The sequence below is a fragment of the Planococcus citri genome, chromosome 3, assembly GCF_950023065.1.
Source record: "Planococcus citri chromosome 3, ihPlaCitr1.1, whole genome shotgun sequence".
NCBI lineage: Eukaryota > Metazoa > Arthropoda > Insecta > Hemiptera > Pseudococcidae > Planococcus > Planococcus citri.
The window spans coordinates 8,620,929-8,637,608 of NC_088679.1; the positions used below are offsets into that span (position 1 = coordinate 8,620,929).

At 36.1% G+C, this 16,680-nt stretch overlaps 1 protein-coding gene across 2 annotated transcripts in view; it reads left to right on the forward strand.

Moving 5' to 3' along the window:
• Positions 1-2,947: 2,947 nt before the first annotated feature.
• Positions 2,948-16,680, forward strand: part of LOC135840158 (neuroligin-4, X-linked-like) — a 642,239-nt gene continuing 628,506 nt past the window's right edge. Inside the window, exon 1 of one of the 2 annotated variants that reach the window (XM_065356537.1) lies at positions 2,948-3,296. The gene's annotated coding sequence lies outside the window, so the exon portion shown is untranslated. The remainder of the gene's footprint in view (positions 3,297-16,680) is intronic. The other variant, XM_065356536.1, reaches the window with a different exon arrangement.

Genomic DNA, 16,680 nt, shown 5'->3' on the forward strand with positions numbered 1-16,680 from the left:
CAAAATGAATGAATTGAGAGATATGTAAGTGCATAAAAGATAGAAGTATGAGTTGAAATATTCGAGTTATAGAGGTAAACACCAGACAACGTACGAGTTATAGAGGCTTTCTCACTATTTTTGGTAAAAGTTTAGCTTATGGAGTTACAACTGAGATATGTAATGCATAAAAGATAATGTATGAATTGAAAAATATTCGAGTTATAGAGGTAAACGCTCGACAACGTACGACTTATGGAGGCTTTCTCACTATTTTTGGCAAAATTTTAGCTTCGAGTTATGACTGGTTTGTGTAGTCAATTTCGACTTATCCGAGTAAAATTAACATTGAGTGTTACAGAGATTTCAAGGGGAATGGAGGTTGGTTCGGCTAATAGAGGTTTTCGAGTTAAAGAGTTTCGAGTTATCGAGGTTCCACTGTAGTTAGATTTTTCGAAACTTATGCATGCCCTAAATATGTATATACTTCTCAAAACCATAAGCTTAAATTAATTTAGTGAGGGCTTCTTTCTTGTATTATAATTTCTTAATTTCTTTTTTGTATTATAATGCTGTACATATTTGCAAAGTAGACCAAGTTAACTAATCCTACATATTTTCCTAAATTTTTCAGCCTATTTAATTAGTCATGTCTAGTATTGTACTCTGAAGTCCAATGTGAGAGGCTGGTGTGAAGCCCTCGCAAATGTCCCCCATATCCGAAACTCGTGCAATGCAAAGGGGAGACCATCACTTGTTGACCCCCCCCCCCCTATGCACCAAATTCTCCTTCCAAAAATCCTTTTCCCAAGACGAGTTGGGGAACTCTGTCTACCTGATGGGCATGCATGAATAACGAATCCTGGTAGGGTGATTGGGCCCTTGGCAACCGCCTAGGGGTATGGGCCGTGGTGGACAACCCGTCTTCCCCCCTCCCCCCGCATCTTAGATCTAAGATTAGGGATAAACTAAGATAATACATTTTGTTTAGATTTATTCTTACAAGTGAACCCTCCCACATGATAATCTCCGATTTGAATGAAACTTGGACAGGTGGAAAGAGGACCTCAAAAAACCCCCATCCCTAAATTTTCAGCTGCTGAAGTTGACTTTTCTATTTTTGGCGAGCGTGTAGTTTTGTGTTATACTTTTTCTCATGTTATGTGTCAAAAAATTCGATTTCTGATGATAATTCCAGATTTGACCGACGGTAGTACTTATCGATTAGGTATCAAGCAGATACCCTTTGGCCAAAATTTCAGCTGCTGAAGTTCATGTGGTGGGGAGAAACGGCCATTTTTTGAATTCATTCATAACATGGGAAAAAACAGTAAACAATCTTGTTTCCTGAACGGATGGCCGGATCCGGCCAATGATGGCATGAGTCGATTTGGTATTCGGCAGAAACTGTTTGACCAAAATTTGAGCCCTTGAAGTTCATTAGAAGAGCTTAATTGACTCATTTTTCAAATTTTTCAATGGCATTTAAAAACCAGCAGTTGGGCAAAAAATTCGATTTCTGATGATAATTCCAGATCCGGCCGGCGGTAGTATTAGTCAATTAGGTATCATGCATAGACCCTTTGACCAAAATTTCAGCTGCTGAAGTTCATGCGGTGAGGAGAAACGGCCATTTTTCGAATTTACAGAACAACTTTACCTGTGTACACAAAACTTCAAACGCTCGTCAAAAATCGAAAAATCAACTTCAGCAGCTGAAAATTGGGGGATGGGGTTTTTTGAGGTCCTCTTTCCACCAGTCCAAGTTTCATTCAAATCGGAGATTATCATGTGGGAGGGTTCCCTTGTTAGATTTAAAATGTAAATAAATATGTTTATTTGAAAAAACCTCCGGCACCTTGTTTGTCCGGGGAACCAAAAAAATGAAAATAAAAAAATTAACCCCCCCACCTTTCCCAAAAACTCTAATTTCCACCCCAACTTAAGATCAATTTGAACTTTTTTTGAAAGGAAAATCTGGAATTGCCAAAATATGGTAGATAAGTATCTACCTAATAAAGTAAGTTTTACGTTTTCAACTTCATTGGGTAAAATAATAAATTGTGAAAATTTCAATTTTCAAAAATCTGTCAAAATCTTCAGCGCTTCTCGAAATGTGTCGAAACTGTATCCAATCGAATCAAGGAATCGAAAATAACGTTCACGCCAAATTTATGCTTTCTACGATGAATTTGATGAAATGTGGTTATTTCCTCTCATTTTTTATCCAAATTTGATTTTCGAAAATTCACCCAAAATCGAAAAAATACACCCTTCAGGGTTAGAGACTTTGGCTGGTGATGCACGGTACGTTCAAAAATGTTTCTTCCAATTGTGATATGCCTCCTTAGAGGTACATTTGAGCACTTTTTTTTGCCTAAATAAATACACTCATACATCTAAAACGAATATAAATGTGCCTCAGATCGAAAAAAAAAAAAAAAAAACTCCAGTAATTCGATTTCAGATAATACAGCTCACCTTTTTTGAACCCGTCCAGCGATTCTTAATTCTTCACGCACAGACAGACAGGCACTCCTACGCTCGATCCAATCTTCCAATCTGCACAATTTACGTGTGCACAACACGTCGTGAAAGTTACAACGACACGCCGAAGTATATTATCGAGTTAGTAAAAGTCGAAAGTTCGAAAATCATCGTCACTGCGAGCTCCGTATACCGCGTCCTCTTCTCCAGCACCAAACCAGCAGGAGGAAACGGTAGACTCATTTTTTGAGACCAGAGAGACGAAAATGGTCCGAAGAAAGCGGTTTGTTAACATATCTAAAATAAATTCTATCGATTACACAAAGAGCTAGGGGCATGTTTGAAATTGTTAAACGTTCGAGCCGAGCTTGGAAAATTTTTGGCAAAGCGCCTGCTCCGCGGAGTTGAATTTCCCAACTTTTCTCTCTCTTTCTCTGTCGCTCTTTCGCGCGCTCATTTTTACGTCCGCGTATCACTGTCGTCCCTTTAGTACAAGTTCGGATTTCGGAACGTTTGGCCGCATTGCTCGTGTCTTGGCCGGCTTCGTTCGAGGGGCTCGTCGCGACGAAAGTTTTTTCGCGTAATTTTACAATTTTATCACTTTCGGAGTGTTGGTGAATTTTTCAATTTTTTATCGCTATCGAACCATTTTTTAAATTTTTTGTTCGCGGTTTTTCCAGCAAAAAATTGTGATCTGTACTTTTTATCGTGTTTTCCCCCTCATTTTCTTCGAGTTTTCGCTTAAAATTCGTTATGTTTGTTTTTTCCCTTGTGATTAAATTTCTTCGCGAGTCGAGTTAGGTGGAATTTTCGACTAAACTTTTTGGTAGGTAAGAGAAATTTTCAATTTTTTTAAAAGCTTTTCAATATTTTCATACGTAGCTTTACCAACGTAAGTTTTTCGATCAAATTTGATTATTTCATTTTCCTTTCCCCTATCATCGACTCCTTCGTACTTCCATCAAATCGAAATTAAACGTAAATATTAATTACACCTTTCTCAAAGACACTCAAAATGCACCTGGAATTTTCGTGAAAGTATCCACTCGAAATTCACAGGCAACCTTTTCGAAGCCTGTGCTCCCTTCAAGGTGCCCAGTCCACTAGAAAGATACTAACCTCTTGTTCTTTCGGACAACATTTTCACTATGGTCGTCTTCCAAACACTTCATACTGCTCTTCCGAGTAAAAAAAAAAAAATCGCCATCGATAGAGCTTTACTTTGGGCCGAACGCCGAACAAGGGCACAGCATCGCATCTCGAGTAAACGAGAGAAAGATCCTAATTCAAACGCGAACACGGCGACTAGCTGAGTTCTGGTCCCTTGTACGAAACTCCACTTTACTTTTACACATTCAATTTTACCACTTTAAAAGGTATTCTAATGGCTTTTGTGCGTTATTTCAATTACATTTAATGAAGCCTATAAATTTTCTTATACTAACCGGAGCACCCTACGTCTCAACACCATCCACCATCAACAACACTAACAACTCCATACAGCTTTATTATTTTTTTCTCCCAAGCGAAAATCGCAGCAAAGATCCACAGTTAAAAAATTCTTTTTTTTTCGTCGAATCAATTTTTCATCGAGTAAAGAAGATTATTTTTAAAACACGACGAGAAAAAAATTGAAACCATTTTTTGAACATTGTTTATAACAATGGGTTCGCCTTTAATGGGGAAAAAATTCGCAAAATTGTGCCACCTAATCTGATTCTTTTTTTTTTTTGCGAGACGTTCAGAAAACTCGTGGGCTTAATAATAACATTGAAATTTACCGACGAATTACGAGCTTCTTTAATTTTTTTCCCTTTTGGCAAGAAAAAAAATTTCCCATCTGTTAACAGCGAGAAGCGAGATCAGATAAAAAGTATTTTCAAAACTTTACGGAATATTTGAAAAATCAAAAAAATAACTCTTTCGTCGTCTTGTACGCGCGTAAAGTAAAAATAGACCTTTTTTTTCATTTTTTACATCTATCAAAGAGCGAAATTTCGCTTCTTTCTTCTTTTGTAGTTCGAAACATAGGTATGCGTAGCATGGAAAAAATAACCTTCGCAGAAACGAATAGAATTTCACGAAACAACACTTCGTACGTATATCTACATCATTTTGATAATTTCAAAAAACGATTTTTTTTCCTCAAAGGTTTCAGTATTTTTTATAAATATTTTTTGTGGTGGGGGGAAGGAGGATTTTCAAGCAACGTGTATCTATAATAATGTATAGGTAATAGGTATTTAAATCAACCAATGTCTTCATACCGAATGGAAATAATTGTTCGCAAACAAGCATGATGAATTTCTCAAACACCCTGTACTTGTTGATACAACTTACCCACTTCCTGCGAAAATTCAATCCAATTACGCTGTCAAACATGAAATGCTTCAAGTCTCGTAGAACCATAAAGAGAATTGTACTTCTGGGATTAAAGACTGTCCAGTTCTTTTTTTATTTCTTCGCAAACTGAAAAAAAAAAGGAAAAACGTAAATATTAGCTGACAAATGAAAAATTTTCTGAGAAAATCATTTGGAATATTATTTACCAATATACCTTATACCAATATGGGGTTGCTCGACTTATATGTATTGAAATTTTACACTTTTTTACATTCCCATTCCTCGAAGTTGCGGATTCAAAAAAATAATTCCCTTTAAAACGAAAATAAATTCCCTATTTTTTCGATAACAAGAAAAAATCCGACTTCTGTTTTTTATTTTAGACTTTTTAAATAAACTCAATTTCAAGACAACCCTGTTCACGGTCTTCCAACCTATTTTTCGGTGTTCTTTTAGTATGGGAACTCTGAAAGTTGGAAGGAAATGGAATAAATGACAAAAACAATTTTTCAAAATTTATACCATTTCTGAGTCAAAATTTGTCTAAATTAATTCATCCTCGGTCAACCAATAAAATTATCTAGGGTAGAAAACCTCCCACATCGTGAAAAATTTTGAATAAAGTGAAAATTGGCCAGAAAAAAGGAAAATGTAAGAATTCCATCAATAAGAGCTCTAGAAAGCGTGAAATTGAGAAAATTTTCATTTCTAGTGTAATACTACTTACTCTCTCGAATGACATTTATTTGGTCAATTTTTGTGCCCGAGTGAACCGATTAAGCCTGTTATTTTCTTCATTTCAACAAAAATCATGCAGATCATTTTTTGACTTGGACGTTGTTTCAGCCAAAACCGCAGATGCAGCAAAGGAGACTTTTTCAATTTTTAATGAATTTTCGAAATTAAAAGGTGCCAAAACTGCAAAAAAAAAAATCAAAATGCCAACACATTGATCTAGTGGGGGCTCTAAAAGGGTATAAAACCCCCATCAGTAGATTTGAGAGGCAAAAATGCGACCTGAATCAAATTTAAGCCCCTTATCTTAATGTGATTATAGATATTCAAGTTTTCAATAAAAACCCCAGAAATTTTGAATTTTCCAAATTTGTCACAAATTGAGAAATGAAATTCAATGATTGTACTCGCCTAATTTACCCTGGCGGTATATTTTTGTGGGCTTTATCAACTCTGTTTTGTTTGATCCGAATAGTATCCACGGTTTGGGACTTTTTGGGAGGGTGGGTGGGAGGGAGGGGTTGAAGGTAAAAAAGAGTTCGCCTAGAGCAAAAGATACTTGAATCTGGTCTTGCTGAAATCCAAATCCATTCTCTAAACAAGAGGGACTTGTCTGAGGTCTTGGTGTCTTCTTTAGGATGTGCTCGTGTGTCACTCTAGTATGTCCGATAAACACTGTTCTAATCACTAAGTACATATATTGATGATTTTGTTTTCTTTGGTTTCTTGCATGCTTAAACAGTTTTAAGGTATTTTGTGTCTTTTTTGAATGATGCTAGATGGTTAAGGGCAAGGGTACCAATGATCGACTCCCTCCCTAAATCCAACCCTCACTCTATTATGCCTGATAATGCTACAGAATTTTTGGAAAGACTTTTTTCTTATTCCTTTTTCAGAGAAAAAGCGAATGAGACCAAAATCACTGCTGTAAATCCAAATGGTGAGAAATGACAAGCGAAAAACGAAAATCAGAAAGTCAACATTAAATTTTTAATTTTGTTTGATGTGAGCTTGTGAAAATAGTTTTTGGCGGATAAATTTTGTGTTAATTATTATTTAAAGCTGACACTTGAACGAATAATTAATGCTAATTACTTTTTGGATAATTTCAACTGTGAGTTTTCACATTTCTGGTCAAAATTACTTTTATGAAGTGCCCTAAATTTGCCACCTCCCATTGTTTTAGCAATTTCAAGACTTTGTTTTTTGCTACAGACATGCCAAAAGATGAACCAAAATCATAAGAAATGGGCCGAAGTTTACGGTAAAATGTTCTAAGGTACTTTTGTGTTGATATGTCAAGTAATAAATATCTGTTTTAATGTCTTCAGACTTTGATTTTGGTGTTTTTTACTCATTTTTAAATTTTAACACGTTTTTTGAGGAGGTTGATATTGGGGTCATTTTTTTTTGTTTGGTAAAGACCAATTTTCATAATTTAACAATTTGTAAAAACTTTCTAAACACTTTATATTCAGGTATTAAGTAATGAATAAGTATTTGTTGTAACACCTTATTCAGACTTTGATCTAGATGTTTTTTACTCATTTTTCACATGTTTTTTTAGAGGATCGATATTTGGGTCACTTTTTTTGTTGAATTTTTGAAATTTTTCGGAAAATGTAAAAAAAAGATAGTAAATGAAAAAGTTGGGTCTTGGGGCTTTGGGGTGTTGAAGTAGACATGTCAAGCTATCTTTTAAGCCATCACACCTCCATTACTAGCTCAATTTGGCTCTGAGAAATTCAAAAAATAAACTAGGAGGTTAATAATTGGCACCCTTACCCATATTTGTTTGATTCCATTTAAATGTCCAGTGTTGTAAGATTGCATTTTTCCATTGATTTTGGAGATTGTAACACCGTAACACAGTATTAATTTTTCAGTGATCAACATTTCTGATGCTTGTTTTGCTAGGTCATCACCTCATCACCCTGTTCATTGGAGGTTAGTCTCTCATGTCTGGAGATCCAGAAAAATGTGATCGTTTTTTGTTGAGATCAGAGCTGAAAATGGTTACGCTACCCACTAACTAGTATCTGGTGAAAATACTGGCTAATCCTGCTAGTGGCTGGTATTGAGTTGATTCAGGTATAGATAGTAGCGTATAGTGAGTACAACCCGATTGTTTTCACACTTAGTCTGCGCGCGCACCCCAAAATTTGATAATGCGTAAGTAGGAGGAGTTACACTTCAACACCTGTCATTTGTATGTGTGATTGACGTTTGACAGTGATTGATGACAGTGAGTACCTTTTTCAGCTCTGGTTGAGATGTTAATATACATAGTAGATAGTGAATTTGGTCAACAAGTGGATTGTTGTTTTCATTTTCTATGTTGTTGATTGTCTGTAGAGAACTAAGAGAGTTGACATGGAGCAGGAAATACATATCAGTGATTAACCGTTTTCAGCTCTGGTTGAGATGTTAATATACGTAGTAGATAGTGAATTTGGTCAACAAGTGGATTGTTGTTTTCATTTTCCATGTTGTTGATTGTCTGTAGAGAACTAAGAGTTCACATGGATCAGGAAATATCGGTGATTAGTGATAATGCATGTATAATTCCAAATGGTTCGGCAGTATAGGTACATATGAAGAACAGTTTGGTTTGAGTGTTCCAGATACAGAGTATCGACGATTGTGGATTATACTAGCATAACCAGTTCAATTTAATCTTTTTGAACCATCAGTGAAAGTTTTTGTGAAGTTTTTGTATTTTGCGAGTTCTAAATGCACCGAGAGTTAGTCGTAATGTAAGAGGGTAAAAGTGCATGTAGTATTGGGTTAAGGTACTTGAGGTATATCATGTTGCTTCCTGGAAATATCCCTAAGAGTATTTCTATTAAATACTCCTCAGAATATAACTACCCCGGCTATGGGCGTGAGTAGGAAAGTATGATTTACACTCTTAACATATGTTCACACACACCATAAATAACAACACAGATGAACATAATGAAATATATTACAATGTGTGTAATATTTACAACACATTTAACATGTACAGTATGAATACATCTATGAATGTAATTATACTATTTAACATGTGATTAATAACTAAGCTAGTGCACTCGATCGGTGTATGGTGAAAAGGTACTCCTCATTGGAAGTTCCCAATAGCATTCAACGATGCAATCTTAATTGTATTTGTGGTGGAAATGGGACACTGTCCGCATTTCCGTTAATCGCAAGCAGGATCAAATGCAACACCATTGCCCAATCCATACTCATCACGTCATCACTGTACCGGGTCCTTAAGGGCCGATTCCGCATACACTATTGCATACCCGGTCCGCCTGATTTTCGAGTGTTGAGATCTCAAGATCTATCCGACGAAAATCGATGAAATTTGAAATATAGATACTATGAAGCAATTAGAAAAAAATGTCGGATGGGATTTTTAATTACTTGAATAGTTTTGGAATTATCAATGATTGAAAAGTGTTCAAATTTCGTTCATTTTAAATTTCAAATTCTGTGAAAAATACTCAATCAAATGAAAATCGCTTCCGACATTTTCTTTTAATCGTTTCAAAGTATATATATTTCAAATTTCATCTAATTCTGTTCAGTAGATCTCCAGATCTGAAGATGTATGCTGATAAGCAAGGTTTACACGCTGCTAGTTTATTCAATTCAAACTACTGCAAGTAACTTGATTTTTTAATTAATTGACAGATTATCCATTCTATTTCACGATGAAAAATAATAAATACAAGTAAATTCATTTGATCAGAAATGATCAAGTAGGTACTTAAAAGTGAATGTACTTGAATTAAGTAAACTTGCAACCTGTGAATCTTAGTCAAGGATTCTGCCTGCTGCTTATGCAATAAAGTATGCGGAATCGGCCCTTAATAAAAAAAATAACACTAACTAAAACTAACTAAATGAGAATTAAACATAAACACTTAACACTGAGAGTAAAACTTATAAACTAACTGAAGAATTAACCGATTAGCAGATAAATAACATGCCCGCGTTGACTCGAACACATTACTGACATTTCCTACACTCGTAGCTAGAGTTCTGCGCCGACAGAAAAACAGCGGCGGCGGCGTAATGGGTAAAATTGGTCGGCGGCGGCGGCGTGAATCGGCGCGCCGGCGTGGCCCACTACGCCGATGAAACAAGCCTCAAAGTATGCTGAAAAATGAAAACACTGAATTTTCTTCATTTATTGTTATGTGAGCACTAAAAAGTGAGTATTTTGAGGATAAGAAATCTTCTTCTAAAAACAGTGATTTCTAATTTTTCTGTAAAATACAGAAAAGTGACTAAAATCAATGAAAAAGACTAAAATTAACGAAAAAAGAGCCCAACGCCGACTCACGCCGCCGAAAAATCGTCGGCGGCGGCGGCCAGCGGCGCGCCATCATGAATTCTTTTCGGCGGCGGCGAGTCAGTCACTCAGAAATTCATTGGCGGCGGCGGCGTGAGTCGGCGGCGCAGACCTCTACTCGTAGCTCAGCTCAAGCAGCCAGCTTATGAGTAAAGCTCTTTAATACAAGTATGGAAATAGATTATACTCTTAAGAAAGTCATAGGATTTTGCGTAAGTTTTACGTACTGCGCAGTGCGCGAGCAAGCATCAAATCAGCTGTTCACGTACAACGTTGCACCCCATTGGTTGCTCCACCCACCTCCACCGCGTGACGACACCAACCTGCCATGCGCAGTACGTAACACATACGTAAAATGCTATGACTTTCTTGAGAGCATAATCTATTTCCATACTTGTATTAAAGAGCTTTACTTATGAGTATGGAACGCAGTGTTGCCAGTAGGTACAACGCAGTGTTACCAGGTGGGTTCCCCTATACATGTTACATACGGCGTAGTAGTATATCACAGTAAAGCTGTGTTTTGAAGTATTTAGAGTTGTTTACAGTTATTTTTTGAAGTTTGTAAACTATAGCGCCATAGTCCAGTTTAGATCGGATGAAGGATTTGTAAATTAAGAGAAGAGTAGAATTGTCAGTGCCATCGCGCCAGTTTTGAGGTTGGAAATTTTTAAGTTGATTGATCCTTGAAAACATTTTCCTGGGATGTAGTGGATCTGGTGGTTCCAATCAAGTCTTTGGTCAAATGTAAGTCCGAGGAATTTGTGTTTATCAACAACAGGGATATTGAAGCATTCTTCTATGAAGAAAAAATTAATTGGAAAATGTTCGCTTATACATAGAAAAAAATTCCAAGTCCATTTGATATAGTAAAAATCAATGCAACCAAGGCCCCTTTTCCATGGAGCCCCTCATTATGTTAAAATAGCTAATACTTTGATTTCTGCCAATAACTGTCAATTCTTCTTGCCAAAATCCCTCGACATTTGCTTAAGCCTGGTACACACATAGCCAATATATTTGACAAAACAGGCTTGTCAAATTGGATGAAATTTATCACATATATTTGGTTACATGGAAAGTCATATATATTAGATCATGTAAACGCTCTGATAATCTAAGTTTTTTTTCAAAATTTTCAACGTTTTGTTGATTGGTGACACCAATTCTGAAAATAGAAATTATTTATATTCTCAGAATTATCTTCAGAGTTGGTGTCTATGGTGTCTCCGATCAACAAAACGTTAAAAATTTTAGAAAGACATCATCAGAGCGTCCACACAACCAAATATGTTTGATAAATTCAATTTGATTTGACAAATCGAGTTTGTCAAATATATTGGATCATGTGTACTAAGCTTTATAGGAAATGGATTTTCATGTTGAAAAATGAGAAACCTTGTAAAAAAAATTCCTATCAAAAAATTGCTTCGCGAGAAAATTTTTTGTGGTAAATCCAAATGAAAATGATCCTTAAACTTGTGCACACAGTAATATCATATTCAAATCAACGAAAAAAATGTTGGAAGATGCAGTCCTACGTTATGTTTTACTGCAGTTTTGCATCAAAGGATCCCACAAAAAATACCAGTATCATAATTTAACGACGTTGCAAAACTAAAAACAATGGCAAAGAAAAAAAAATATTAATTAAAAGTATTTTGATCTAAAACGAGTAGGTAGTTATCTCCCGAGATACCCTGTTGTTAACCATTCATCATTCCACCTACACCAGACATAGACAAAACCTGAAAGCGTGACACATATTGCCCACGGGGTGTGGGTCTGGGTGGGTAAGTTGGCGCTTAACGCGATGACAATGAACCCTTTTTACACAGGTAGCTAAAGATATACATTATACAGGGTGTGGGTACATTATTCGAAATAAGCTCCAACACTGGAAGGGTGACGAGAGATGCAGAGGGGAAAAAAGGACATCAGCCAGAAGGTAAATTAGATAGAGGTACCTAATACACCTTCGAACAAAACGAATTCGGGTGACGATTTAGCTTAATTAGTCGACGAATGTTACGCTTTAGTGTGTCTATGTATGGCACATCAAGCTACAGTAATATTATATTACCTATACTTACACATTTTTAGCAGCTAACTAGTAACTACTAACTAGGTTTTCTGAAAGAATAGTAGAAAGCAGACTTGTAAAAGTATAAGTAGGTACCTCTACCTACTCCTTAATGAAGAATCGTTCCAACTACGTTACCGGAGAGGGAGAAGCAGGACGAGAGAGGAAAAATGGAAATACAGAATACAGAATGTACGTAGTATACCGCACATAGCGAGAAGCCATTATCATGTATACCTTTGCAAAAGAACCTGCAGAGACACATATTTGATAATGTATATTAAACCACACTTTCTCTACGATATAAATGATTATGCATGTAATATAATGGTAAAACTCATAGAAAATATTGCAGCTACGTATATAGCTCGGTAGTCGGTACTCGGAGTTCTACTCGTAGATGAAAATTGCTACCCTACAAGGGTCGGGATACATATTAAATAGGTAATTACATCAGATAAGTTTTGAATTACTATTTTAACTGTTTAACCGTATTGTACTAGTGTAGAATGAACCGAAATGCAAGCAGCTAACAAAAAGGTGGCAGAAGAGGGCATCGTAATGTTACTAGGGTTATTCAGATTGTTAGGCAAATGGCAAATGTATATTACTTGGCTCTGTGGCTCCGTTACGAACAAGTCGACAGTTTTCTGGAGAGCTATACTTTCTAGTAGTACCTACCATAACGAAGACCTTATTAAGTTTTTAAATTAACGAGCTATACGTAACGATATAAGATGACGATGAAGAGAGAAGTACACGATACATATTTGTATTTGTATAGTATCGCGTCGTTGTCGTTGTCGCTGTCGTAGAAAAACGTAATAATTTTTCGGACATTGTTATCCTAATGACGATGGTTTTTTTTCCTTTTTTTTTTTTTGAAATTAAAATGAGCGAGCGTTCGTAAGTCATCTCAAAAAGCAGCATCGAAAAAAATAATAATAAAGTGAACATCGCGTTTCGTTTTTTGTCGGTCGTGGTTGGTACACAATTTTGACGAATGCGTCGATAAAAACATCGCCGCTAAAAAACGTATAGACGAGCTTTTCAAAGAAGCACGACCAAATTATTCATCGTAAAAATATGTAAATTTTTTCTTTTGTTTATTTATACAAAACATTATTGCAGAAATGTATAACGACTCGCGTGCGTGTACTTTTTCATAAAGAGAAACATGCAGCCAGCATGGCAGAAGAGGTGGAGAGAGGGAGAGGAGAGGAAAACTCCAGCACGCTGTTCGCACAGCGGTACAACTCTATCTCGCGAATCGTACGTAAATAATTGTTTATTCGAGTCATTTTTTTTCATTCTTTGGAGTTTTTTTTTCTGTTTTCTGTTTCGAGGGAGAAGAGAGGTCGTTTTTCTTGCCTTACTGCCGCGTATTATGTAATATTTATATTCCAACTCGAAGAAACCTGAGTCGAGTGAAATATTAGTCCGTCCAAATCCACCGAGAGTGAATTATTACCCCGTAATGGTTAATTTTTCGACGATTTTCGTCATTTTCGTTTGGTTTGTGTGGCGAAGCGTGCGTTAGAGTGGAGTAAAGAAATCGCCAAGTTTAACGAGGTGGTAAGATGAATTTTTGTTCGCAAGGCGAAGAGTATGCAGGTTGATTTAGAGATGCAGTTTACCGTTTTCTTTTCATACGCATTTGAGTCTTGTTTCTTTTCTCACGATTTCGTCGTTATTTATCATCGTTTCGTGTGAAACTTTATTAGTGGCTGGAAAAAGAGACGTTTTGATGAATGAGAATTTCAAAAAATAAAAACATTTGAAAAATTATCGAAAAAACATTTTTTTTTTCAAGATTTTGAAGCAGCGATTTTAAGGAATGGGAGTCTGAAATTTCTGACACGTGAGTTTCAGTCGATTTTGGGGTCATTCCCAGTCCAAGCAGCCCTGTTTCGGGTTTAGATCCGACGATTTCATTCGAAACTTTTTTGTAAATTCCTCAAAATGGTCTCTACAAATGAAGGAAAATCGCCATCGTTGGCATTCGAATCTCTATTAGAGCATGCGGGAAGGAGAAGGGGGACAGCAGTTGAATTTTCTCACTATGTATAATATAACAACTTGGGAAGTTGATGGCTCAAGACTGTAACGACTTGAAGAAAATTTTATTAAGAGCAATTAAAATAGGTAAGTTTTGAAAGCATTTCCCTAAAATTTCAAAAATCAAAATTGAGCTTCATTATTTGAAAGCTTACTTTTCCAAAGCTTCCCAAAATTTCGAGGACATAATTCAAAAATTAAAAAAAATCAAGGAAGCCCATATTTTTATATTATTGTCATGATAAAACGAAACATGATCTAATGTATCAATAAAAATTGTGAATGATTCGTTCAAGAACGACTTGCTCGGAAACGATGATTCGAGAACGACTGAATCACTTGGGAATCTAATCCGATGATACACCTTAAGAAGAAACGAAACATTCTCCAATTTAACAGAGGAAATTGTAAATGATTCGTTCGTGAACGATTTGCTCAGTAGAGGAATGGTCGTTCGCGAACGACTGATTATTTGAAAACAAAATCAAAGAATAAGGGTAAAACACCCCTATTCCGCCCAGTGCCTAATCCCGACCACCATGTACATTGTACATCTCGTCTGTTATTAGCGCTACCTATTGAAAAGTGATATAAACGTGTCGCTCTATCACAGACAATTAATTTGAGACATTCCCGGCCACTGTAAAGCCAAAACTCGGGAAATAAGTAAATTGAATAGGGCAAAACGCCCTGACGTCACAAGGTGTATAAATGGTGGTATCTCTTGATTCCCCTTACATATTGTGGGCATGTTGCTAGTGATTGTTCTGTCCTCTTTGCATTTTGATATGCCAAAACTTTCAAACCATCTCGAGGATCCCATTATTTTATGGCTCTAAATTGTAGAGAAATTTGTTCCCTTTCCAACGGTAATAAATTTTTTGAAATCCTCAAAGGCCTTCCTTGAGAAAATTGACTTAACGAGCTGAAATATGTAGCCAATTCAACATATTTTTCTGTACACTTTGAACTTTGAGGCGACAGAACTTTTAAACCATCTCGAGGACCCCATTATTTTATGGCTCTAAATTGTAGAGAAATTTGTGCCCTTTCCAACGGTAATAAATTTTTTGAAATCCTCAAAGGTCTTCCTTGAGAAAATTGACTTAGAGCAGAAAAATGCGGCAAAATTCAACTCATTGTTCTGGCAGCTTTGCACTTTGAGGCAACAGAACTTTTAAACCATCTCGAGGACCCCATTATTTTATGGCTCTAAATTGTATAGGATTTTGTCCTCTTTCCAACGGTACTAAATTTTTGGAAATCCTCAAAAGTCTTTCTTGAGAAAATTGACTTAACGAGCTGAAATATGTAGCCAATTCAACATATTTTTCTGTACACTTTGAACTTTGAGGCGACAGAACTTTTAAACCATCTCGAGGACCCCATTATTTTATGGCTCTAAATTGTAGAGAAATTTGTGCCCTTTCCAACGGTAATAAATTTTTTGAAATCCTCAAAGGTCTTCCTTGAGAAAATTGACTTAAGGAGCAGAAAAATGCGGCAAAATTCAACTCATTGTTCTGGCAGCTTTGCACTTTGAGGCAACAGAACTTTTAAACCATCTCGAGGAACCCATTATTTTATGGCTCTAAATTGTATAGGATTTTGTCCTCTTTCCAACGGTACTAAATTTTTTGAAATCCTCAAAGGTCTTCCTTGAGAAAATTGACTTAAGGAGCAGAAAAATGCGGCAAAATTCAACTCATTGTTCTGGCAGCTTTGCACTTTGAGGCAACAGAACTTTTAAACCATCTCGAGGACCATATTATTTTATGGCTCTAAATTGTAGAGAAATTTGTGCCCTTTCCAACGGTAATAAATTTTTTGAAATCCTCAAAAGTCTTTCTTGAGAAAATTGACTTAACGATCTGAAATATGTAGCCAATTCAACATATTTTTCTGTACACTTTGAACTTTGAGGCGACAGAACTTTTAAACCATCTCGAGGACCCCATTATTTTATGGCTCTAAATTGTAGAGGATTTTGTCCTCTTTCCAACGGTACTACAGATTTTGAAATCCGCGAAAGTCTTCCTTGAGAAAATTGACTTAACGAGCTGAAAAGTAGAAGTGAACAGCATTGTTTACAGCTATACTTGTAAGGTTTAGCCCACAAAACTAAGGGTGCAAGTATGCAACCTGAAATGCGCGTTTTGCCCTATTTGAAGAAATTCCATGATCAAAACATTGTTTTTCACCATTTTTCATCGTCAAAAATTTTCATCTTGTTATAACTAATTTTGTGGTGTTAAATATGATTTGTGATCATGATTAAATTGAGATTTTGATGGTATTGCCGTTTTTGTAATCAATCGCAGGTATGTATTGGGTATCCTAGTCGTATTTTTAAAAATTGAAAGATTGATTCGAGAACGACTAAATCACTTGGAATCAATTCAGATGATACATATCGAGAGAGAACATCATCTAATCTGCCAATAAAAAATGCAAATGATTCGTTCGCGAACGATTCGCACAACACGGGAAAATCGTTCGCAAACGACCGAATCACTTGAAATCATATCATAGCTGTTTTCTTTTCGTATGCTCCGAGCAAGGAGTAAAAACGCACGGAGTAAACTGGAATTGTCATATTTACTCCTAAAGTGCGTGTTCGAAAAGAACGCTTGGAGGGTGTAAAGTAACA